Source organism: Primulina tabacum, chromosome 6 (genome assembly GCF_025594145.1).
Source record: "Primulina tabacum isolate GXHZ01 chromosome 6, ASM2559414v2, whole genome shotgun sequence".
In the NCBI taxonomy this organism is placed as follows: domain Eukaryota; kingdom Viridiplantae; phylum Streptophyta; class Magnoliopsida; order Lamiales; family Gesneriaceae; genus Primulina; species Primulina tabacum.
This window is the reverse complement of record NC_134555.1, coordinates 9174888-9201065: the sequence shown is the minus strand read 5'-3', so window position 1 is coordinate 9201065 and position 26178 is coordinate 9174888. Positions and strand designations below refer to the sequence as shown.

Here is a 26178-nt window from a genome sequence, read left to right as displayed (position 1 = left end):
TTTCAAAATAGGATTCATCATTAGATAGTAGACAGTCACGTCACTTGATTTGGAATATAATTCGTTTTAATCAGTTAACTTATATGAGAAGATTAGTGAAATTCCCAACTGAAAGATCAGTTGAAAGACTGTGTCCTTTCAGTTTGAGAATTTACTAACATTTGTCTTCTCAGTTAACCTCTTAAAACCACTATTCCCCCTTAATTAGTGCATAAGATAATTAAAGCGAATAAATTCAAAGATTAGAAAGATTATCGGTCTGCTGAAATGTTGACGACTCTTCAGCTTCCTTGATATTCTGCTATAAATAGACATAACACGGTTAGTTTCAGTTATATTGGTGAAAAATATTCAAAACCAAAGAATGACAGATGCGAGTAGCTCAAGTGCTTCGCCATTTTCTCTGGAAGCTAGGAAGACTGCCATAGAAGACAAAGTCTTCTATAAGAGTCTTCCCTACTGGGAAAGGTTACAGGAGCTAGAGTTCCAGTATAATTCTGGAGAGGCTACTACTCCCAAGCTGATGGCAGAGTTGAGAGAAGTGCGGGAACACTTGAACATAGCTGTGTGGGTGGACGTCTTCAAGGAAGGTCATATCTATCAGCTGATGCTTCAAAAGGAACTGGAGCTCCTTAATCGCATAGCTTCTTCTCACAGCTTTTGCAAAACATCTTCCTCAACTCTATCTGTTTGGTTGAGAATGTGGATAGATGATATAGAGAAAAAATATGAAAATGTAATTCAGGAAAATATTTATTGTTGAATGAAGTATTTATTTTGGCTTATCTTTGTTTTTTCTTTTTCCTGCAAATAATAAATTATGATCATAAACAAATGAACTGATGAAAGACTAACTGATATAAGTTGATTAAGAATTGAAATCAGTTAATTGTTGAGTAGTAAATGGTAGACTGATATCAGTTGACAATGAACAACTGATAGTTAAGAGGCCTCGGTAAATGAGAAAAAAACGCTTCGGTTGACTAGAGTCTCTTCAGTTTCTTTATCATTCAAGTTTTATCTGTCTATAAATAAGATGATAGAATATGAGACAACAACAGTTCAAAATGTCGGATTCAAGTGACTCTGATGCATGCAGCAGTACACACGTTCATGTTACTGAACAATCGAATCCACGTTTAGAAGAGATGAAGAGAAGGATGGAGGAATATGTTTTCAAAAAGGTGATGTCAAAATGGTTTAAGATTCATGAGTTGCAGAGAGTGAGTAGAAGTGGTGCGATTCCTACTTTTGCTCAGGAAGCAGCAGCAAGAAAATATCTTGAACGTTTTGAAGTTAGGCATGTTACAGATTTGATTGAGGACAAATGTTTGTTGGAGGCGATGTCATGGAAGGAGTGGCATGTGGTTGATAAGATTTCTAAAACTAGGGCATTTTCTAGAATTCGAATTTATGAGATGAATGATTGGGTTAGGGATTGGCTAGATACAGTTGGTTCTATGATTTCTGCTGTAAACTAGGAACGGTGGTATTCTTAATGAATTATTATTTTCAATTTGTTGTGTTCTTATTTTCTGCAGATAATTCTATTAGTGAAAGCAACATTAGTAATAATTTTAAGACAAATCAATTAAACTAAGAATATTGCGAAAGTAAGAAAACTTAGTCTCGGGTAATGGTTTGGTAAAGATGTCGGCTGCTTGTTGTTCAGTTGATATATACTCCAGTCTAATGTCCTTCTTCAAAGCATGATCTCTGATGAAGTGGTGTCTGACATCTATATGCTTTGTTCTTGAGTGGAGAACTCGATTATAAGTGATGGCAATTGTACTCTTGTTGTCACAAAATATGGGCGAATTATTTGTAATTACTCCATAATCTTTCAGTTGTTGCTGGATCCAGATCAGTTGTGCACAGCAACTACCAGCAACAAGGTATTCTGCTTCAGTTGTTGAGGTAGCTATAGATGTCTGCTTCTTGCTGAACCAAGAGATCAGTCTGTCTCCTAGAAACTGACAAGATCCACTTGTACTTTTTCGATCAAGCTTACATCCTGCATAATCTGCATCTGAATATCCAACTAAATTGAAAGTAGAGTCTTTAGAATACCATAACCCAACATTTTGTGTGCCCTTAAGATATCTCAAAATTCTTTTAGCAGCTGAGAAATGTGATTGCTTAGGATTTGCTTGAAATCTAGTACACATACACACAACAAATACAATATCAGGGCGACTGGCAGTTAGGTATAATAATGACCCAATTAAACCTCGGTATAGTGTCGCCTCAACTGATATTCCCCCTTGATCAGTGTCCAATTTAACTGATGAGCTCATGGGAGTATTTGCAGCTGAACATGATTCCATGCCAAATTTCTTCAGCAGCTCCTTTGTATATTTAGTCTGACTGATGAATATGCCAGTCTCCAGTTGCTTCACTTGCAGTCCAAGGAAGAATGTCAGTTCACCCATCATGCTCATTTCGAACTTTTCCTGCATCAACTTAGCAAATTTCTCGCATAATTTGGGGTTAGTTGACCCAAATATGATATCATCAACATAAATTTGAAATAATAAAATGTGATTATTCTTAGTAAATTTGAACAAGGTCTTATCAACTGATCCAACAGAAAAATCATGATCAGTTAGAAATTTTGAAAGAGTTTCGTACCAAGCTCTGGGAGCTTGTTTAAGACCATATAATGCTTTGTTCAAATGATATACATGATCAGGAAAGATGTGATTTACAAAACCTGGGGGTTGTTCAACATATACTTCCTCTTGCAATTGGCCATTTAGGAATGCACTTTTTACGTCCATCTGAAAGACCTTGAAATTCTTGTATGATGCATAGGCAAGAAACATTTTGATTGCTTCCAGTCTTGCAACTGGAGCATATGTCTCATCATAGTCAATTCCTTCTTCTTGTCTGTATCCTTGTGCTACTAATCTTGCTTTGTTGCATCCAACCGAACCATCTTTGTTCAGTTTGTTCCTGAAAACCCATTTTGTACCTATGACAGTTTTTGAAATTGGTCTTGGAACTAAGTTCCAGACATTGTTATGAGTAAACTGATTTAGCTCTTCTTGCATTGCATTTACCCAGTTAGGATCAGCAAGAGCTTCATCAGTTTTTTTTGGTTCTATTTGTGAAACAAAAGCTGAATAGATAAATAGATTTAGCATTTGATTGCGAGTTCTTACTGGATCAGATGGATTTCCTATTACCAATTCAGGTGGGTGTGATTTTCTCCATCTGTACTCAGTATTTGTTGTATCAGCAATTTCTTCAGCTGGTAACTGAATATCATCAGTTTGCTCTATCAACTGATCATTAGGAATGGCTTCTGGTTCAGTTGATTGATCTGACACTTCTGGTTCGGGTGTTTGAAGAGTGTTTTGATTAATATGCTTGTCTTCTTCATTATCATCCTCCAAACTAATATCTGTCAGTCGATCAACTAGCTCAACTTGATCAGTTGGCTTATTAGTTAATTCAGTTTCATCGAAGTCAACATGAGCAGATTCTTCAACATTTAGGGTTTTCTTGTTAAAGACTCTGTAAGCTATACTAACTGATGAGTATCCAAGAAATATTCCCTCTGCAGATTTAGCATCAAATGCTTTTAAATAATTTTTACCATTATCAAGGATAAAACATCTGCACCCGAATATTTTGAAATAAGTGATTATACTTTTTCTTCCATGCCAGATCTCATATGGTGTTTTCATATGATTCTTATTAATCATTGATCTGTCCTGAGTAAAACACGCAGTGTTTACTGCCTCTGCCCAAAACCTTTGATAAATACCAGAATCAGCGAACATTGTTCTAGCAGCTTCTTTAAGGGTCCGATTTCTTCTCTCAGCTACACCATTTTACTGAGGAGTTCTAGCTGCTGAGAGCTCATGTTTGATTCCAGCATTTTCTAGAAAATTTGAAAGAGTTTGATTGATAAATTCAGTTCCTCGATATGATCTGATTCGATCAATTCCAACTGATTTTTAATTTAAAAGTCTTTTGAAAAGCTTGATCAGTTGTGCAGCAGTTAGGTCTTTTGATTTGAGAAAGATAACCTAAGTAAATCTTGAAAAATCATCAACAATCACCAAGGTGTATTTCATTCCCCCTAAACTCATGACTGGTATAGGACCAAAGAGATCCATGTGCAATAGTTCTAAGCATCGGGATGAAGATTTACAGCCCTTGTTTTTAAAAGACGATTTTACTTGTTTTCCAAACTGACATGCTGAGCAAAGTTTTTCTTTTGAAAATTCTATTTTGGGCAAACCAGTTACAAGTTCATGTTTACTCAGATATACAATGGATTTAAAATTTAGGTGACTTAGTCTCTTGTGCCACAACCAGTTTTTAGATGATTTGGAAGCAATAAAACAAACTGGTGCATTAGTTTGATCATTCCAACTGACTTTATATGTGTTTTCACAACGTTTGCCAGTTAGTATGATTTTTCATCAGTTGAAGTTTTAACTGAGCATGTGTTTTTGTCAAAATGTACTGAAAATCCACTGTCGCATAATTGACTGATGCTGATCAAGTTATACTTCAGGTTTTCTACTAGTAGAACATCTTTAAAAGTAAAATTACCATGGATAAGCTTACCCTTACCCACAGTTCTACCTTTGGAATTGTCCCCGAAACTGATATTTGGACCACTGTATTTGATCAGTTGACATAGCACACTTGCATCTCCTGTCATATGTCGCGAGCATCCACTGTCCAAATACCATATTGAGTTCTTGTTTGTACTTGTTACCTGCAGTCACACACATAATATAATTGGTACCCGTATCTATTTGGGTCCTGAACTGATTAGTCCCTTAGGAACCCATACCTGAATTAGTCTAACAAATTTTCCAGTAGCTATATTCCAAATGGTTTTTCTCGTCTTTTGTGTGCTTGTGTAGTGTATGGATGATACAATATGATTTTTAGCTTTATTCAACTGATTGTTCAGTCTATATCTCTTCTGAACTGACTTGCAGTTATAGTAATTGGAATAGCCATTCGAATAGTTTTTGTAAAAGCTTTTTGGTGAATGACTACATGAATCAGTTACCACTTTTGGGCTATAACCAATACCATATCTTTTGCCCTTGTTCATACTTTCAGTTGGCTTTTCAACCAGTTTACTTGGCTCTGATTGTTCTTGTACCATAACTGGTTTGACAAAGTGAATGTATTTTCCTTTGCTCATATTCAGTTTTGGTTGAGTATCATTGGTTGACATTTCATCTTGGTTACAGAATCCCAAACCAGTTTTATCAGTTACTGATTTTTGGGAGTTCTGTATATCAGTCAATGCGATAGATGATTTGTTCCACGACTGAATAAGCTCAGTCTGTTTTGTGTTCTCAAGCATCAACTTCTGTATTAATGACTGATTTTTATTTCTTTCTGCTTTTAGCTCAGTAATTTCCCTTTTTAGACTCAACCCTTCAACTGATTCATCAGTTTTGGTTTTATTGTCTGTGAGATCAGTTTGCTTTGCTTTGAGTTTTTCAAATGATGATGCAAGTTTCTGATACTCATCTACCATGTCATGTAATGTGAAAATGAGTTCTTCTCGTGTAAAATCAGTTGAACTAAAATCAAATACCTGTTGGCTAGATGACTCTTCTGCTGCATCAGTAGCCATCAAGCACTTTACTTCCTCATCATCACTAGAACTGCATGAGATTTCTGGTTCCGACTCTTCACTGTCAGTTTCTGCCCATTTTGATTTGTTTTCTTCAGCTAAGAGTACTTCATGTTTCTTTCTGAAGAACTTTTTATCTTCTTTGGGTCTTCTTTTGTGTTCATATGATTTCTTTCTTCTATCAGTTGAGCCTTGAACATCCTTCTTAGGTTTAGGACAATCAGCAATAAAGTGGTCTGATTTGCCACAGTTGTAGCATTCATTTGATTCATCCTTGGCGTTGTTTCTTTGATATGGTTTCTGGAAGTTCCCTTGATTCTTTCTCATGAACCTTCCAAATTTTTTGATAAACAATGACATAGCATCATTACTCAACTGATCAGCAGATTTTTCAACTGAACTGATTTGTTCAGTTCTAACAGCGGCTAGAGCAGTTGTGGCTGCAGAAGTAGATGGTTCTCCTTCTCGGGTCTGCAGCTCAAATTCATAGGCTTTTAAATCAGCAAATAGATCATGGAGTTCGATTTGGTTCAGATCTTTGGACTCCCTCATTGCCATGGTCTTGACATCCCATTCTTTGGGAAGACCTCTCATTACCTTTAGTGCAATTTCTTTGTTGGTATACACTTTTCCAAGTGCATTTAGCTCATTGATGATACTACTTACTCTTTCATCATACTCGTGCATCGATTATCCTGCTTTCATTTTGATGTTATCAAACTTTTGCACAGCAACAGAAAGTTTATTTTTTTTGGTTTGATCATTTCCTTCACACAGCTGGATCAGCTTTTCCCAAATTTCTTTGGCTGTTTTACGTATCTTTATTTTGCTGAAAGTTACTTTGTCCAGCGTTTTGTACAGAATGTCTTTAGCCACATTGTCAAGATTTTCTTTTCTTTTGTCTTCAGTTGTCCATTCATCTCTGGGCTTTTCTATTCTTTGTGGTGCCCCTTCTGTGATGGCAATTGCTGTATTTGCTTTTAGAATCTTCATGGGTCCATCAGTTATGACATACCACATGTCATCATCTTGTGCTGCTAAATTAGCTTGCATTCTAATTTTCCAATCATCGAATTCTTCTTTGGAGAACATAGGAATTTTGTTGAATGAAGTCATGCTAGCAAGTTTATATATCAAAAGTATTCAAGAACAAGATTCACCCGCTCTGATATCACTTGTTAGGATCGGTTAACGTATCAAAAGTGTTTAGAAGGGGGGGTTGAATAAACACTCACAATTAAAATTGATCTTTTCAAATTTTGAGTTCAGTTTGGTGAGAAACTGATTCTCGGAATCTTGTTGATCAATATCAATCAGTTAAACTGAATCAGTTGCGGAAGGTAACTGACTGAAAGATAGAATACAAAAAATAAAATGCGCAAGGGTTGTTTCTGGATGTTCGGAGATTTCAATTACTCCTACGTCACCCCTTCTATCACAAGGATAGGATATTCACTAAAAGACTTTGATCAAATACAAGAATTGTACTGACCCACTTCAGCTTGGACTTAACACTGACAAAAACTGAAACTCTTAGTATAACAGAATGTTCTCAGTGCTTAACTGATTTTAGCACTATCGAATTTCAATGATTATTACAACTTGCTTGTAAGCTCAAATTGTAGCCTTAACTGCTACGAATAAATCAAGTAAGAGGTGAGCTGAGATTTTGACAGAGTGACAGCAAGCTTTTTGAATAGTATTCACTTCGTTGTTGTTTTCAGCTGCTCTTCTGTCATATTTATATGCTTCTTTTCCAACGGTAACTTGAGATAAATTTGAATCTATGTATCCGTTGATTTCCACTTCATTATTCTTTGGACTTTGTTTGCGGCGTCTTAATTGCTTTAGCCAGAATGCGTTGTTCTAGGTAGTCTTGGTTGTGGTGCGGCGTTTCATATTCAGTTGTAATCTGTTATGTCTCTTTGTCGGTTGAAAGTTCTTTCCCGAGACATCTTCAGCTGAGAGATACTTAACTTTAAGGCATTCGGCTGGATGTACTAACTGATCGGTTTCCAACTGATCAGACAGTCGATTTCAGTTATTAAGTTCAGTTGCTGAGTTCAGTTGGTTCGTATTTTCAGTTGGTTGATCAGTTTGTCAAACTCCAGAATTTAGTTTCCAACACAGTTATTGACCTAATTGATCTTATCATATATGTTGACTGATTATTCGATAAGAATTCCATATTAAACGATGGGAATGTCAAAATTATGCATTTAATTGTGTTTTTCATTGAATAGTAATCAATCACGTGGCCCCACGTAGTCCAAACATTTTTCATTCACGATTACACACGACGTACACACATTTATAAATCAATTCATTTTGGACTAACACGTGTCCAAAAATTCAAACAGTCACCAACATAAGAAATGAACCCGCTTCATTTCAGTTTCTTTACGTGCATTCCAACTTACAGAGCATATCAAACTACCGAAGCTTGTTCTCTTATGCAGATCCTCAATCAACTCAGAAATGTCAAGCCAAATTCCTGCGTACATTCTAACTGCTATGGCCGTTGATTTTGATTCAGTCCTTTCTGTTAAGGATGAATCCATTCGAATTGTCTTTCTGAAGCTGGAACCAGCTAGCTCGAAGAAGTTTCTTGGTCATCTACTCAGTAAATCTACTCTAAAGAGGTTCAAGCTTTTATGATAATGGCTATATCACCTTTGAAGGGAAACTCACAACCACTGTCGACAATAAGTTGCTATTTTTAGATGAAGAATCATTCAGCACCTTCTTCCAACTGCCCTCGGATGGTCTTTCTCACTTCTTTGAAGTGAAAGTTGCTGATGTTGAAGAGATGCTGCCACTCTTATCTGCTGATGAGAAGAAGATCAAAGTTTCCGATCCCAAGAAGGAGCTCATGTATGAGTATCAGTGGTTGGCAGACATAGTTGCCAAGGGTGTTTTGGCTAAGGCAGGCTTTTTTGCTGCCCTCACCATTGACAAATTCCAAGTTATGGCTTCTGTGATAAATGGACGGAAGCTGAACTGGTCAGCCATCATTTTCAACACTCTGAAAAATATGGTTCAGTCGACAAAACAGTCCAAAGGCTATGTCGTGCCTATCAGCTCACTCTTAAAGAGCAAAGGTTTGGTAGATGACTCGACTGAGAAGTCATCCAAATACAAGGTATTTACTGCAAAGAATGTTCAGCCACCAAAGACAAAGCTGGACATCTCTCCCGAACAGTTTTTAAAAGTCAAACAGGAGATTGGGACGCAGGCAGCTCCCAAGTCAGTAAAGAAGGCCAAGGACTTGGAAAATTCAAAGAAGGCAATAAAAAGAAAATTGACTGTCATCGAAACTGAATCTCGGAGAAAACCCCTTCTCCGAAAATCTTAAAGAAGCCAAGGACCCAAAAAACCAAGCATGTTGCAGCTATTGCAGCCATCCCAGTTGAGAGACTGAAGCCAACTGGAGCTGAATAATCCATTAGTGCAACACCGATCAGGGCAGTTTCAGTTGCCCCCTCAACTAATCCTCAGCAACCTCCTCCAACTGCTCCCGCAAAGAAGACTATCACCGAATCTAGTGATAAACAAAACCAAGTTGGAGTGAAGGCACAACTGATCACTATCATCGGTCTAATTACACTACCTTTTGCAAGACTAAAGGGAGTGGTGATACGTGAGAAAGTGGATTCTACAGTTTCCGGGATGAGCATTACTCATGCCCTTTCTGACCCAAAAGGTAAGGGCAAGATGATTGAAGAGCCCCGACCAACGAACTCGATTCAGACTCATATTGAGCTGATATGGAAAGAAGTCAATGAGTTCTCTGAATCCAAGATGAAAACATGCAATGAATGGGTCATGTTCAGGACTGAAGTGTTTGCCAAGCGATTGCAGAAGAAATCGGTTTTAGAAAAATTCATCGCTTTGGAAACAATAGTCCTCAAGGTAGTTAAAGCTGCCTCAATTACTCAAGCACTGGAAAGGAGGACTTACTTCTTTGATCTGATGAGTGCCAAAAAGCTAGCTCAAGTTACAGCTCAGCTACGCAAGAACTACGATCTTACCCGTCCAACCGCCTTCAATGACAAATCAATTTTTGATCAGCTGGGCATGGATCTATTATCATTGCAAATGAAGATTAAAGATTGGGAAATGAGACAAGATTTGGTTATTCCTGCTACTTCCCAAAGTCCATCATCAGAAGAGCATATTGAACCTTCGACTAATCAGCCAGAGCCATCCAAGGAAGCAGTTGCTGAATAGTCTGAGCAAGAAACTGATCTTTCTTCCAAGGATGCTCAGCCGTCATCTTCTGTTCTTTAATATCCTCCATCATGTATTCAACTATATTCTGAAGCTGAGTTGTCACTGGCCAACGTTGATGAAGTAATACAATCAGTTGTCGCTGACATCCAACAGAATTCTTCAAATGATGAACTAGTTGAAGACCTCAATAATACTAATCAATCAGCCTCAGAGGCTGTAATTCCAGAAGTCGTAGAACCAGTTCAGTTGCCTGTCACAACTGAACAAGTGGTTCAAGCTGAAGCTGATATGGCTCAGTTGCACTCAGAACCAACTGAAGAGCCAACTGAAATATCAGCTGACAAACCAACTGAAGAGCCTACCATCTCTGTTGCTGCTCAGACCTCCTCCCAACCTCAAGAACCTCAACAGTAGGTAGTTGAAGAAATGATTCCAGAAATAGTTACAATTGTGACCGAATCACCAAATAGGGCCTTGGTCATTTCAATGAAGAAGACAAGGACCGGTATCATCTGAAGCCCTGTCTCCTCAAATTCCAATGACTACTGATACTATGATAGAAGATATTCAGTCCATTCTGCACAATGTAATTTCAAATATCTCTGATATGAAGTCAACTCAACTGCTGCACAATTCGAAGATTGATTCCACAAAGGATAATACAATCAAGAGCCTACACCAGGTTACTAAGGATATAACTTCCTTATTTCTCCAATTGGATCAGTTGAAAAAAGACAGGGTGACAATTCCAGCACTTTTCCAGACTCAGGACATGCTAATCAATAGCATGGATTTTATTCAAACCAGCATGACCAAGAGGTTGGATCTGATTCAGGAATAGATGTTGAATGCTATATCTATGGTCACCACAGAGGTCCGTACTTTATACAACAAGGTTGATGAGTTTGACAAAAAGGGGGAAGAACAGCTATCTAAAAAAATTTTCAGTCAACAAATTGATCAAGGACCAGCTGATAAAGGAGCAAATAAATGAAGAGGTCCAGATAAGAAGACGACATCTTTATTCACTTTAGAGTTTTGGAAGATTTTCTCAGTCAGTTATTCTTTTATTCTTTGTACGAATCTGTACACTGAAAGATTCTTTCATTCAGAAATTCTTTTATTCTTTCATTCTTTGTACGAATTTGTACATAGAAAGAGTTATCAATAAAAGATTATTTTACCCACAAGAGTTCAGTTTGATCAGTTCTTATTTTCTAAGTTTTGTCAAACACCAAAAAGGGGGAAATTGTTGGAATCTAAATTTCGGAGATTGACAAATTAAGCATGAAAAGATTGAACAACTGATTAAGAAAACTGAAGGTAACTGAACTAAAGATTCGTAAACTGATAATTGCCTGAACTGAAGATTAATGCATATATTATTCAAGGCAAAACGAAGCTAACTGAACTGTGTTGTCAGCTAAACGATCAGTTGAGACTAATCAGTTAATCCTATCGGCTAAAAAAGTCAACTGATTTTATCAGCTTTACACGTCATCAGTTAAGGACGTAGCCAACAACTGACAGTTTATACAGAATCAATTGGAAGGCCGGATTCAGAAAAGATACAGTGTATGACTGTCAGAAAAATGTTGACATGACTATACAACGGATATAAAGATTTAAATGCATTGTTACCGTTGGAATCAAAGCCTATAAATAGCCAAGAAAATCAGCTGAGAAATACACGAAAGAATATCACTACACATACGAAGTTAACTGAGTCTTACGCTTACCAAGCTTTTCAGTCAGAACTCTATGAGTATTCTTTAAAAGCTCAGTTTTACAAAAGCTCACACTTATTATATAGCTTTCAGGCTATAATTTGAGTTCCAAGCACAAACATTCATTGTTGTTTTATTCAATCTTTGTAAGATCAAGTTGTGCTTAGAAATTACATCAATTGAGTACTGATAAAAATTGTATTGATACCCAGAGTTTCAGTTTTGGCATTGTTATGTCCAAACTGAAGTGGATTTGTACAAATCATTGTATAGATCAAAGTCTTTTAGTGAATATCATATCTTCGTGATAGAAGGGGTGACGTAAGAGTGATTGAAATCTCCGAACATCCACAAATCTTGTGTTGCTTATTATCAGTTTTTATTCTATCTGACTTTCAGTTATTTCCGCACTTTAATTAAGTTAACTGATTGACATTGACAACAAGATTCGTGAATTCAGTTTATCACTAAACAGATTCAACCATCGAAAAGTTGTAAAAATTGTCAAGTGTTTATTCAACTCCCTTCTAAACACTTTATCATACCAACCGATCCTAATAATAGTAAAAATATATAAACAGTATAATAATATAATCACATCATGTTATTATAATGAGGTGTCATAAAATTCTTTTATATAATAACATGATATTATATATTAAATATATACACAATAAAAATAAATATTCTTACTTTTGAATATTGTTACATTTTTCTTGTGTTTTGGAGCTTGGAAAAATATGAAAAATTTTCGAGTATCGTGCCGATAACGTGTTAAAAATAAAAATTTACGATAGACAGTAAAAATCTCAAACTCACAAAATATATTAAATTATACACTTTATAAAAATTTATCCACTCAATTGTGTTTTTTCTTCACAAATTGAGAGACTTATTTATAAAATTACTTTGAAAATAATCCAAAAATAATTAAATCATTATATACAATTTTCGATATTTCCCATTCTTATTTTCAACCGATATCACTTAAAGTGAATTTTCTTGATTACCCTGCGAGGAAAAATGAAGATAGCTGGTCCCTCACAATCAGACATCGTATAGCGAGTGACAGCGATTGGGGGAGGCAAACCAGAATGAGGCCACATGTAGTGTTGTTTGGAGACTCACTGACACAACGATCATTTGAATCAGGGGGTTGGGGTGCTGCTCTTGCTAACATTTATTCAAGAAAGGTTATTTCTTTCTCTTAATCTCCGAAGATTTTCATTTGGACGATCTACTTGTTTATATTTTTATTTGGGTATGCAAATAATCTATGAAAAACTTGGCCTTTTGACGTTTGCAGGTTGATGTAGTTCTTCGTGGGCATGGTGGATATAGCACTAGGTGGGCTCTGTTCTTGTTGCATCACCTTTTCCTTCTGGTAATAATCAACATTCTTGACGTTAACCAATGTTCATCTCGTGTTTGTTTAATCATGTCGTTTTTATTAATTGTGATTCTTTCAGTTCGAAAGAATTCAGTTCAAGTGTTCTCCAATAAAGTTTGATTGTGCCTATTTTTAGTAGAATTTGCGGGATCCCATAAGTTGATGTAGATTGAATGGCTTTCTCTTTGGCCCATAACATATTGCATTGAAATGTGTAAAGATTAAGATGACTCCCGAACAATAAATTATCTTATTCAATGTCATACCGATTTCATGATCAGCTGCACATCTATATTTTTGAGTGTCCCTCTCCTGACAAACTATTCTTTTGATTTTTATTTTCCTCTCAAACTTCTATCCTGATCTTCGTGGTTTTATTGATTTCCACATAGTTAAACTAACGAGAGTGTAACGTCCGAAAAACCAATAAACCACATGCATGCAAATTATTTTAATTGTTTAATTGTTTATTTAATTGATTTAAAATGATTACTTGATGCTTATGATATGATTAAATGTATAATTGCATGATTAAATGATAATATGACATGATTTCATGAAATGGAAAGATTTTACCTAATATTCGATAGTAGGCAGAGGGAAAGGAGACCGGGGACGACCAAGTCAATAATATGTACTTTTCATTAAATGTGCAAGACTTCCTAATATGATTAAAAATGATTTAACTTTTCTAAAAATGTTAGAGTTCGAATTATTTAACGAGTTGAGCTCGATTTTTTCCGGGAAGCCGGTTTTGAGCAAACGAGGAATTTTAAAAAGATCAAAAATATTATTTTTGAGAAATTAATTTTACAAACTTTTATGTTTCGATTAAATAAGTGTTATTGGGCCCAATTTAATTATTTAAAGTAGGCTCAATTGCCCTTAAGCTTGCAAGCCCAAATCTCAAGCCCATTAATATGTTAATTAATTTATAAATAGGACTCCTAGGCTTTCAAAACATCATTCTTCAACTTAATAGCAGCCGAAAATACACCCTCACACACACCACAAATTTCGAAATTTTGGGGAAGAAGAAAGGCTAGGGTTCTTCGTTGTCCGGTCGTCCAACTTCGCACCCTCGCTGACGATTGAGTATTCGATCGTTATAAACACAAAGACACGTTTTCTAAACCCTTTTAAACATCATAAAAATCATAATATGCATGATTTAATTGTTTATGTATGGAAAATACGTTTGTACGATTGGTTCATCGTGTTGTCAAATATTTTCAAAAGTTTCAAAGATTTAATGCTTGGTTTTGAAACGTTATGATTCCCAAGGGTTAAGCTGCCAATATATGATGAAATATGAATGAAATATAAGTATTTCAATAGAAAACAAAGGGTGGAACGAGAGTTTGCAGGTTAAGAGAGAAGCCAAGAGTTCATGGGTTTTACAAGGTTCAAGGGCTCGGCTAGTTGTGCATGAGGGGTTAGGGCTCGTTCAGGTCTTGAGGAGGTCTCGTACGGGATGTGGTTAGGTCCTAGTAAGGGTCCTATCAGGGCTAGGACTCGCTCAGCAGGGTTGGAGATGAATCCTCGCTTGATAGGACTCTTCCTGTGCGTGTGTTCTTGTTTGGCCGAGAGTTTTTAGAGGGCGGCTCAGTAAGGGGATGGGCTGGGTGGTCTGGTTGGTACCCTAGGATGATTCAGAGAGGGGTAGGAAGGGACATGGCTCGTGGTGGCTCGAGCAAGAGCCCACGTGAAGGAAACTGGTGGACGCAAGGGGGCTCACGCTACGCTGTTTGTTATGGTGTCTTGCTGCATGGCTCAGGGGCTCGGGCTGGGAGTGGCTTGGGTCTGGGACTGGTCTAGGGTCAGTAAGGGTCGTGGGTGGTCAGTAGTCAGAGGGCTGGGGGAGTCCTATTGCATCTAGGTAACCCACGCGTTTACTTAGGCAGAGGGGCAGAGGCGTTTCGTGGGCTTAAGTGCTGGTTCCATGGGATGGGCTTGGTGGTTAGTAGGGTTCCTAGGTGGGTGGCTCAGGTGTGGCTCGAGCGTGGCTCGAGTAAATAGGGAGATGGCTCAGTGGGTTCGGTTAAGGGTCATATTTCGAATTTAATGAATAAAAAATTGGAACCATGGGTCCACGGGTATGGTTCGTGGCTCACAAGGATATGTTAGGTAATAAAAAGGTTATGTTTAAAATTTGAGAAGAAAACAGCAAGTTTTGGATTTATTCATGATTTAATCGCCTTACGGAGAGTTAATTAAAGAATTAAATGAAAGTCTAGATTTAAGATAAATAAAATTATGAAAAATTAGATTTAAGCTTAAATAATTATTTGGGATAAGACCATGTCATTAAAAGTAAGAAAAAGATAAAATCGAGAAATTTTACGTCTAGGAGCAAAACAATCATTTTATACTTGGAAAAATACGTAAAAGTTTGGCAGCATCCCAAAGGATCATAACACATCATAAATGATATTTTATGATTTGAAATGAATATTTTTATGAAAATATGATATTTTATGATTTATGGTAAATCTGTGCAATTTTACTGTTAAAATGATATTTTTTGAAAAGTCATGATATTTTAAGCTTTTAAAAGAAAATGAAAAACATTGAGACATGTGAATTGACTGTAGCAAAAGATATGATATATGATTTTGTGATGATATCGTGAGGGTCAAGGCCCCACAGGGACCCCGTTTACAGGACAAGGCCCCGGAGAGGGACCCCGTTTACGGGACAAGGCCCAGAGGGACCCCAATGAACGTATTTCCACGGTGGAGCCTAGTGCCCACTCCCATGGACTATGTGGAGCTGAAGACTGATCAGTCGACCAAATGATAAAAGCTATTAATTTTCAAGGATCAAACTTCACCCAAAATGAGAAATGATTGAAAGATTTACGATTAAAACGATTTTATGATATATGATTAAAAGCTATTTTTTTTTTAAAAAAAATGAGTTATTTATGCTTAAAGCTATTTTAAATGATTTTACGATTTATGATTTAATTATGCTTAAATTATTTTAAATGGTTTATTATTGTTCAAAAGCTATTTTAGATAAAAATATGATTTTTAAATGCATGTGTTTGTATATATTATTTGTTATTCATGTTTAGAACGGTGCTGAGTTATTAGACTCATTAGGTTTGTATGATACATGATTTGATGATATTATGGGAGGTGCTAACGATTTAAAGGATCATTGTTAATGATTTATTAGAGATATTTTTATACTTTAATTTTATATTAGTTGATCTTTTAAAAGCTCGACGTAGGATTTTTATTCAGTTGATTATTTTGGGGATATTTTTATACACTTGAAATTTTAAATATTAAATTAATATGACTTATGAAAATATAAAGTTATGTTATTTAGTTTTTACGAGTTTATGATTTAAGAAAAAATATTTGAGGTCGTTTAAGAGACAGTGCCAAGAAAGCACTGAATCCTGATAGAGAATTGAAGCGATCCAAAGTAAGCCCATCAACTGAACTAATTTTTGGGTATTGAGCTCGCATCTAGGACTTATATCCTGACATTCAAGGTTACAAAATCATTACGTGCAAGAATTCTTTCTATTCGAGGGGCTCCATTTGCGAGGACACGATAAAGAGAATACTTTAACTTATGGTTAAATTAATTTATTGATTACTACCTTTCTTATTATTTAATTTCTAGTGACTATGTAAACACTACCATACAGAAGCAAAATGCAATAACAACCTGTTTACTTCTCTTCAACTACTTCATTTGGAAATTACGACACTACAGCAAAAAATGCTTATGATGACATTCATAAATGTCATCATATTCAATATTTAGTGATATTTAAGAGTCATCATACAGAACCTTATCTGTAAATTATATCTGTAAGTGGTGCTGACCCATTAGATTGGATTTTTCCATATTTGTTTGCTCAATTCTATTGCCAAAAGTATGTGAGTTAATATTTTAAGCATATTAACAACGATTAGCTTATGAGACACCCAGAGGAAATATGTAACTTCATTTGTTCTTGCATGATTACGTCAAATGTTTGCTGCTGTTGATATGCTAAAACTCAGTAGGGGACCCGTTTTTTGATTTTCTTACTTTTAATTAATTTTTTCGAATGCTTTGACATCTTATGCAGGAATCTGCAACACCTCCTATGAGTGTTACCATATTTTTCGGGGATAATGATGCTGCTCTATTAGGAGGCACTGGTGAAAAACAGCATGTGCCCATGGAAGAGTACAAGGAAAATCATTAGAAAAATGGTTCGGCATATTAAGGTTTTATTCTCCACTCCTGAACACCTATGTAGCACAGACATTCCTAATTTTTTTTTAAGTATCGAACACGGATGCGACACATGGATACGCGTGTCGGATATAGCAAAATCGGTGTCGTTGACTTTTGCATGTTTGACCAGTCGGATACGCCATGGACACGGCTAGGATACGTCATGGACACGGCAGGGACACGTTTTTGGATACATTTCGAAAAAAATGAAACTTTTTTATCTTTTTGTTTTTAAATCACTACTCTGAAGTTGTGCATTATATATATTTACATAAATATGTATATATATTTCTACAATATATTTATATAACTACGTATATCTCAACAATTTTTAATATTAAATTTATATCTATATAAATATAATATTTATATATATTTTAATAATTGTCGTATCCTAGCCGTATCGTATTTTATATTTTCAAAATTTTCCGTATCTGTAACTTATTCGATACGATATCCGTACCCGTATCCATGCAACATAGGTGAACGCAAATAATTCCATAGATTCCTATTTTTCATCCAAATCTTTTTAAGATAATTATCATTGCTGAGAACTATCTTTGAAGAAGTTTTATGCATCTGAAAGGACTTGTCTTGTATAACTTTACCCTTGCTTAATTAGAAAATAAAAGAAATTGTCACACTTCACATTCCTTTCATCTTCTATTTCAATAATTTTCTTGAAATTGATTAATATTTTACTCTGTAAAATATGTTGTCTGTTCTGGATTTCCGAGAAAAGCTAAATCCTTGGTGATCTTTGGTTTTGTATAGTAGACTGTTAACAGGGATAAGTTAAGAAATTCGCATAATATGATTTTAACCTGTTGTATATGATTAAATATTGACAATAAAAGAATTCAAGTTAGAAGTTTTATTTGTTCAAGCACGTATTATATCAGCATCACGATTCGGTTTTAATGATAACTGCAGAGTTTGTCTCCAAATACACTGGTTGTGTTCATATCTCCACCTCCCATTTGTCTTCAAGGGCGCAGAGAGTTTGCAGGGTATCACTTATTTTGCATCTTCTCACAGTCCTTTTGTGAATTGTAAGATGTGCATATCCTTTGATAGCAGATTATTTCTCTTGATGTTTGATACTCACGGGAAATTTAGGGTCCGATCCACGCAAGCGTCACTAATCCAGACACGGACTTCAAAATTACCCTGGGCCTGAAATCACAAATAAGACCGTTAGGAGGGGTCCAGGAGGGTGTCCTGGCGTAGCCCCTCCGACGCTCAAGTCAGTGACTGAGGATATATGGGGGGAGCAGCTAAGGGCGCTGCTGAAAACAATATATTGAATCCATCAACTGAACACCCAAACCTGGTATTTATAGGAGAATACATGGGCTTGTCATGGGCCCTTCACCTGTGGGCCCTAGATATGGGCCGAGAGTTTGGGCCAGATCTTGATGGGCTCATCCCTGGGGTATCACCAGTCTCCCCCTCCCAAGTCGAACTGAATCGCAGGTTCGATTAATTGTATTGTCCTCGGTATGCAACATGTGAGTTGTGCATTTTTGCTCTGCTGCTCACTAGTCTCCTCAAAATTTCCTTTGCGTTACATTCAACAATTCTCCTTTGCTTACACATCACCCTGCAAATCACCGCCCGCGCCAACCGCCCTAGTCACCTCGCCCAGCCAGCCTCTCCGCGCGCACGCCCTGCCCAGCCGCGCTCTCGCCCACACAACCCCGCCCTCGCCTGCTCCGACGCTCATCAAGTCGAGTGCTCGTCCCATGCAAGAGCCCCGCGAGCTCGCCCCGCAGCATGCCACGAGCTCGCCCAGCAGCCGCGAGCTCGCCCTGCACGCTCGCCCAGCAGCACGCCGCGAGCTCGCCCACCGCCTGCGTGCCATCTCGCCCCTCGCCCCTCGGCAGCCCTGCACACCATCTCGCCCAGCAGCACGCGCGATCTCGCCCAGCAGCACGCGCGCTCGCCCAGCAGCACGCCGCGCGCTCGCCCAGCAGCACGCCGCGCGCTCGCCCACCGCACAGCAGCGCCATCTTGCCCCTCGCCCCTCGTCAGCCCTGCACACCATCTCACCCAGCAGCGCCATCTCGCTCCTCGCCCAGCACATAAGCTCGCCCAGCAGAATGCGCGCTCGCCCAGCATGCCGGGCGCCCGCCCTGCACGCTCGCCCAGCAGCGCCATCTCGCCCCTCTCCCAGCACATAAGCTCGCCCACACGAGCCTCGCCCCTGCAGCTCGCCCATCGCCAACGTTCGAGCTCGCCCTCGCCAGCTCGCCCTTCATCCGCCAGCTCGCCCCGACGCCCAAACATGCCCTCGCCCAAGCACGCCCCTTGCGAATGATTGTCTAATTTCTGAAAAAATTATGGGGGCGTTGCCCCCACACCCCCACGACCTGAGCGGGCAGGTCGATCCCCGTAATTTTCGCAGTGGCAAACATTGTTCGTTAACGACAAACGAAATAAATTTTTCTAACACAATATGCCCTCGTTGCCCTCATCTTCAAGGTCCTCTACTAAGCTTTTGAAGGGAAATAGTTTCCACTTCCCCGTGCCCTTGACTCCTCTGCTAAAATAGTTCATAGAAGGAAAATAAAATAAACACCTCCATCCTCTAACTCCTCTGCTAGGCGATGCCTTAGCAGGAAAATAAAATTCAACGCGTCCACCCTCTAACTCCTCTACTAGGCGATGCCTTAGCAGGAAAATAAAATTCAACGCCCCCACCCTCTAACTCCTTTGCTAGGCGGTGCCTTAGCAGGAAAATAAAATCAACACCCCACCCTCTAACTCCTCTGCTAAGCCGGGCCTTAGCAGGAAAAATCAAACTCTCATCTCATCATCTCATAACTCCTCTGCTAAACCGGGCCTTAGCAGGAAAATAAAATTCAACACCTCCACCATCTAACTCCTCTTCTAGGCGATGCCTTAGCAGGAAAATAAAATCAACATCTCCACCCTCTAACTCCTCTGCTAAGCCGGGCCTTAGCAGGAAAAATCAAACTCTCATCTCATCATCTCATAACTCCTCTGCTAAGCCGGGCCTTAGCAGGAAAATAAAATCAACACCTCCACCCTCTAACTCCTCTGCTAAGCCGGGCCTTAGCAGGAAAATAAAATCAACATCTCCACCCTCTAACTCCTCTGCTAAGCCGGGCCTTAGCAGGAAAAATCAAACTCTCACCTCATCATCTCATAACTCCTCTGCTAAGCCGGGCCTTAGCAGGAAAAGAAAATCAACACCTCCACCCTCTAACTCCTCTGCTAAGCCGGGCCTTAGCAGGAAAATAAAATTCAACACCTCCACCCTAACTCTGCTCCTTTGCTAGGCGATGCCTTAGCAGGAAAATAAAGATTCAACACCCCGCCCTCTAACTCCTCTGCTACGCGATACCTTAGCAGGAAAGTAAAGATTCAACACCCCCGCCCTCTAACTCCTCTGCTAGGCGATACCTTAGCAGGAAAATAAAGATTCAACACCCCCGCCCTCTAACTCCTCTGCTAGGCGATGCCTTAGCAGGAAAATAAAATTCAACACCTCCACCCTCCAACTCCTCTGCTAGGTGATCCCTTAGCAGGAAAATAAAACTTCTCCTCATCCCCAACTCCGCTCACCCCCTAACTCCTCTGCTAGGCGACACCTTAGCAGGAAGACAAAGATTCTCCACCCTCACCCCTAACTCCTCTGCTAGGTGACGCCATAGCAGGAAAATAAAATTCAACTCGCCCACCCTCTAACTCCTCTGCTAGGCGATGCCTTAGCAGGAAAATAAAATTCAACGCCCCCACCCTCTAACTCCTCTGCTAGGTGACGCCTTAGCAGGAAAATAAAATCAACGCGCCCACCCTCTAACTCCTCTGCTAGGCGATGCCTTAGCAGGAAAATAAAATTCAACCCCTCCGCCCTCTAACTCCTCTGCTAGGAGATACTTTAGCAGGAAAATAAAAATTCTTCTTTTCCACTCTGCTCCTCTCATCGCCGACTCTGCTCCTCTGCTAGGCGATGCCTTAGCAGGAAAAAAAATATTCTCCACCTCACCCTCTACTCCTCTGTTAGGCGATGCATTAGCAGGAAAAATTTAACTTTTCTCCCCCCCACTCTTCTCCTCTACTAGGCGCAGCATAAGTAGGTAAAATAAAATTCATATAATCCTCATAATACAAGAACAACCACGTACTTAATATAAGAACTTGGCTTTATTAAATATCAACTGATAACGTAAGACAAATTCAGGAACGAAATACATAAAAAATGAAGTAAAGATATTCTCTAAGGTGGTAAGCGTTCCCATGCCTCTTTAGAGCCTTACCCAGCGCATTCTCCAACTTTCCTCTCAGCTCCTCTTGTACCTCCACAAGACAAAGTTACCCATTTAGAAGCTTCTCCGAATGACTATACAACTGCAAGATTGAGCTCAAGCTTCCATGCGAATGCTCGTGGCCTCTCTTTTCTTCTTCCTTCACGATTCTTTCATAACAACGACATGCGACTTTTTGGTCCCCGCACAGGACTCCAACTCCTCTTCCCACAGGAAACTTAAGCTTCTGATGATAACTGGAAGCTACTGCTCTAAAATCCTTCAGGACTGGTCGTCCTAGAATTTCACTATACGCTGACGGGGTATCTACTACAGTGAAGGCTATCACCTTTGTTACCCGCCGAGGATCAGTCCCCAAGGATAGGGGAAGAACAATCTGACCCAAAGGCAAGATGACGTGTTCTGCAAACCCATACAGCGGGGTGGATACCGGCTCAAACTCAAATCCTCTCATCTTCATTTGATCTAACGTGCTCTTGAACAAGACGTTCACGGAGCTTCCATTATCAATAAATATTCTCGCCACATCATAATTGGCAATGGTGGTCGTTACCACCAAGGCATCGTTATGTGGAGTCACAACGCCTCGGAGGTCTTCCGGCCCAAAGCTGATGACGGGGTCTTGTGGTATGTCTGCACCCCTATATATCTCAAAGTTCTCCAACCTTCTCCCATGTGCCTTCCGAGCTCGCCCAGAGTCTCCATCAGTAGCACCCCCCGAGATCATATGAATCATTCCTCTCGTAGGGTGGTTATCCTCATTCATTCCCCTCCTCGGTTCCACGAGCTCCTGAGGGACATCTTGACATCCACCTTCCCCTCTCTGCTCACCCATCCTCTGATTTATCCATGGAGGGCCTTGACCACGCCTAGGGGGCGAGCGAGACCTTTGTCGACTCCTTAATGAGGATCCTTCTCGTCTATCCCGTGAAGACAATCTAGCACTGTATCCAACCCTTCGCGACTTCTCCCACCTCCCCGCGGGCTCCCTCACCTCCATCACCTCGTCCCGACTCCTATCTAGGGGAACATGGGATGAGAATTGTCTTCTACTACTAGTTCTGTCTTCCTCTCTTTCCCCCGCACCCCTCTTCCTTCCTCCTTTCTCCGCTCCCTCAACTCTACTTCCTCCGGGCCGGCTCTCCATCCTTCTGTACCGTTGGGCATCTTCCAAGTTTACATATTTCTCAGCTCGAGCCAACAGATCATCATAGCTCAACGGAGGCTTCTTGACCAGCGACTTGAAAAACTCCCCTCCCCTCAGTCCTTGTGTGAAGGCACTTATCATGATGTCAGGGATAGCCGCTGGTATTTCCAGCGCTGCACTGTTGAAACGCTGGACAAATTCTCGCAAAGTTTCATTCTCTTGCTGTTTCATCACGAACAGGGTCAAATAATTTTTCTGGTGCCTCTTGCCGCTGGCAAATCTGTGCAAGAAAGCTGTAGCAAAATCGTCAAAAGACTGTATGGAGTTGGGCTGCAGGGTATTAAACCATTGCTGGGCTGACCTCACCAACGTGCCCAGGAACACCCTGCACCTGACTCCATCTGAATATTGATGTAACAGGGCCGCATTCTCAAATCTCCCCAAGTGTTCCTCGGGGTCAGTATGTCCATCGTACTCTCCCACATTCGACTGTCGAAAATTTGGAGGAAGTTCTTCTTCTAAAATGGCTAGTGAAAAGGGACTTCCTCTCTTGGGTGCCGGTGCTCTGCTTCCCAACTGCTGCCTCAACATCTGTATCTCCCTCCACATCTCCTCCATCTCCGGATTCTCCTCACTTGGGAGGGGTCGCGTCTCCTCCACCCTACTCTGACTGCCCTTCACATTCTCCTCTCGCTCCTGGCGAGCGGCCTGCTCTTCTGCAAACATAGACTCTTGATTCCTCTTCATGGCCTCATCCACTGTCCGGGTGATAAATTGGCCCAACTGTTCCAGGGTCAAGTTCCCCACATTCTCATTGAGACGGGGTTGCTCGACCCTTGTCTCGTGAAGGGACTGCTCGGTTCTTGTCTCTTGACGAGATTGTTCTTGTCTCGTCTCAAGACGCGGTTGTTCTTGTCTTGTCTCAACATGAGATTGTTCGGGTCCCCTCTGAGGACGCGATGATGCCGAGGTAACTCTTCTACTTCCTTTCTTGCCTACCATCTCTACGTCTCAACTCAAGTGTTCCCACAGACGGCGCCAAGTGATACTCACGGGAAATTTAGGGTCCGATCCACGCAAGCGTCACTAATCCAGACACGGGCTTCAAAATTACCCTGGGCCTGAAATCACAAATAAGACCGTTAGGAGGGGACCAGGAGGGTGTCCTGGCGTAGCCCCTCCGACGCTCAAGTCAGTGACTGAGGATATATGGGGGGAACAGCTAAGGGCGCTGCTGAAAACAATATATTGAATCCATCAACTGAACACCCAAACCCGATATTTATAGGAGAATACATGGGCTTGTCATGGGCCCTTCACCTGTGGGCCCTAGATATGGGCCGAGAGTTTGGGCCAGATCTTGATGGGCTCATCCCTGGGGTATCAATATTTGTTACAGAGGCTAGATGGAAAGGATGAATTATGATACTTATAATGACATTCACTGTGCATTAATCCAACCTCATAATATCAAATGTCCAAGAACGAGCTTTTAACTTCTGACTGGCATGGGCCCAGGATGGATCACTTCATTTTTGTTAAACTAGTCAGATTTACTTCACCTAAGTTTTGATTCACAAAATTGTGTAAATAGAATCTCAAGGCATACTTTGGGCCTTAAACTTCCCCCTTTATCATAAATACTATAGCCTTTGTATAGTGTTTGCTTTGTTTGTTACTACGTCAGCCACCTGCTTGGAACACCTCAAACTCAGATGACTTACTCGAGCTTTTAGCAAAAAAAAAAGGCCCTTTTCTTGATTTTATTTTGAAAAGGAGTAATGATTTGTATCTGAGGACATCTTGGCTGTGTGGTTGGCATGAAAATTTATGTTCTATAACTTGATCAGGTCTCAGTACGTTGATAAGGCATCAAACACGCCTGATAGGACGAATGAAGTGACCGGAGCATATACTGAACAATGTGTTGGTTTAGCCAAAGAACTCGGTATCCCTTCAATTAATTTATGGTCCAAGATGCAGGAAACCGAGGGTTGGCAGAAAAAATTCTTAAGGTTTGTTTGTTCATCTGAGGCTTGTATAATACGAGTCTGATACTAGGACACATACTAGTAAAGTTGAGCCCGAACATAACTCACTTAAAGTTGAGCTCTAGTAGTGCTGACCTCAAGCGGGACTATCAATCTAACTACATGAGGACTTGAGTATTCAGTTGTTGTATTTGAAGTCCAATCACGTCAATATTTAGGAAATTGATCTCAGAAGGCTTGAAGTTTTTTGAATAGCTTGAATTGGCTCAACTATTACTTATGTTTCTTGAATCTATTGCTGAATCAAGTACCTTATCAAAGATTTTATAACGTATTGTAATTATGTAACGCATCTCGACGATCACTTGATATTAACTACGTGCGCCCGATTTGGACCAAGATGCTCATGTGTTGGGTTGGTTCACTCACAATGATGATCTCATGTTGGCCATTCAATGAATTTATAAACCATCATGATCAAACCATTGTAGAAGTAATACCTAGCTCTTTTTTTACAGTGACGGCTTACACCTTACGCCTGAAGGAAACACTATCGTTTTCCAGGAAGTTAATAAAGTTTTCGATGAAGCCGGATTCTCAACCCTGTCGTATGATTTCCCCCCTCATACGGAGATCGACGGAAAGAATCCCGAAAAAACTTTCCTCAGCAACGCTCTGGGGTGCAATATATAGTTCATTTGTTAAAGGCTTTAAAGCCAACATCTTCTTCTATTTGTTGTGTCCTCTAATACATTATATATATAATATACTTAACATGTTTTAAATTTTTTATTATTCTTTTTTTTTTCCAAATTAACTTTCAGTCCTCTGGCCTAGATTTAATATTTTTTTTAAAAAAAAACTAGAATTTCCAATTTTTGGGCCTTTCTCCACGACAATTAGTTGTGCACATGTATGGACTTATGGTATTGAATTATAAAATAAATGACAAAATTAACAATCTTAAACCAATTTTGGCATTAATATTCACTTTGAATACCAATTAAGTAATTCTGAATTTAATGTCATTAGTAAGAAAAGATAATTTCTACGGTTACCAGCTTTAATTAGTCAGCATTTCTTTGCTTCTAATTAATGTTATTGGGGGTAATCACGTCATTTGGATTGTATTCCTTCATAGATTATTATTATTTTTTAATTAAAAAAAGTTATTCGTTCAAGAGAAGTTGGGTAATAAAGTTCTAAGGTACACAAAAATTAGATAGACATTGTATTTATGCATGTAATTGAATTAAATTAAATTTTTAAAAGAATATTAGCTTGATGAATAATGTCACTACATGTGTCTAAAAATTGACTTGCACATTTAACATTTTATATTGATTAAGAGGATTATATTCACAAATTTAGGAGAATATAAAAATTATATGTTAGAAAAATTACATATAAGATTAAAAATTTTAGGAGATGATCATTCTACTCGCGAATTGTTGCGAGCTTAATGCAATTTAGATAAGGGCAAGTTTTCTATGAGGTAATGTCACATGTCTTTACCGCGAGACTTGT

General features: G+C 39.1%; 1 pseudogene; it reads left to right on the top strand.

Moving 5' to 3' along the window:
* The first annotated feature begins 12596 nt into the window (after positions 1-12596).
* LOC142549116 (GDSL esterase/lipase At5g62930-like) lies at positions 12597-25396 on the top strand (annotated as a pseudogene).
* The last annotated feature ends 782 nt before the right edge of the window (positions 25397-26178 follow it).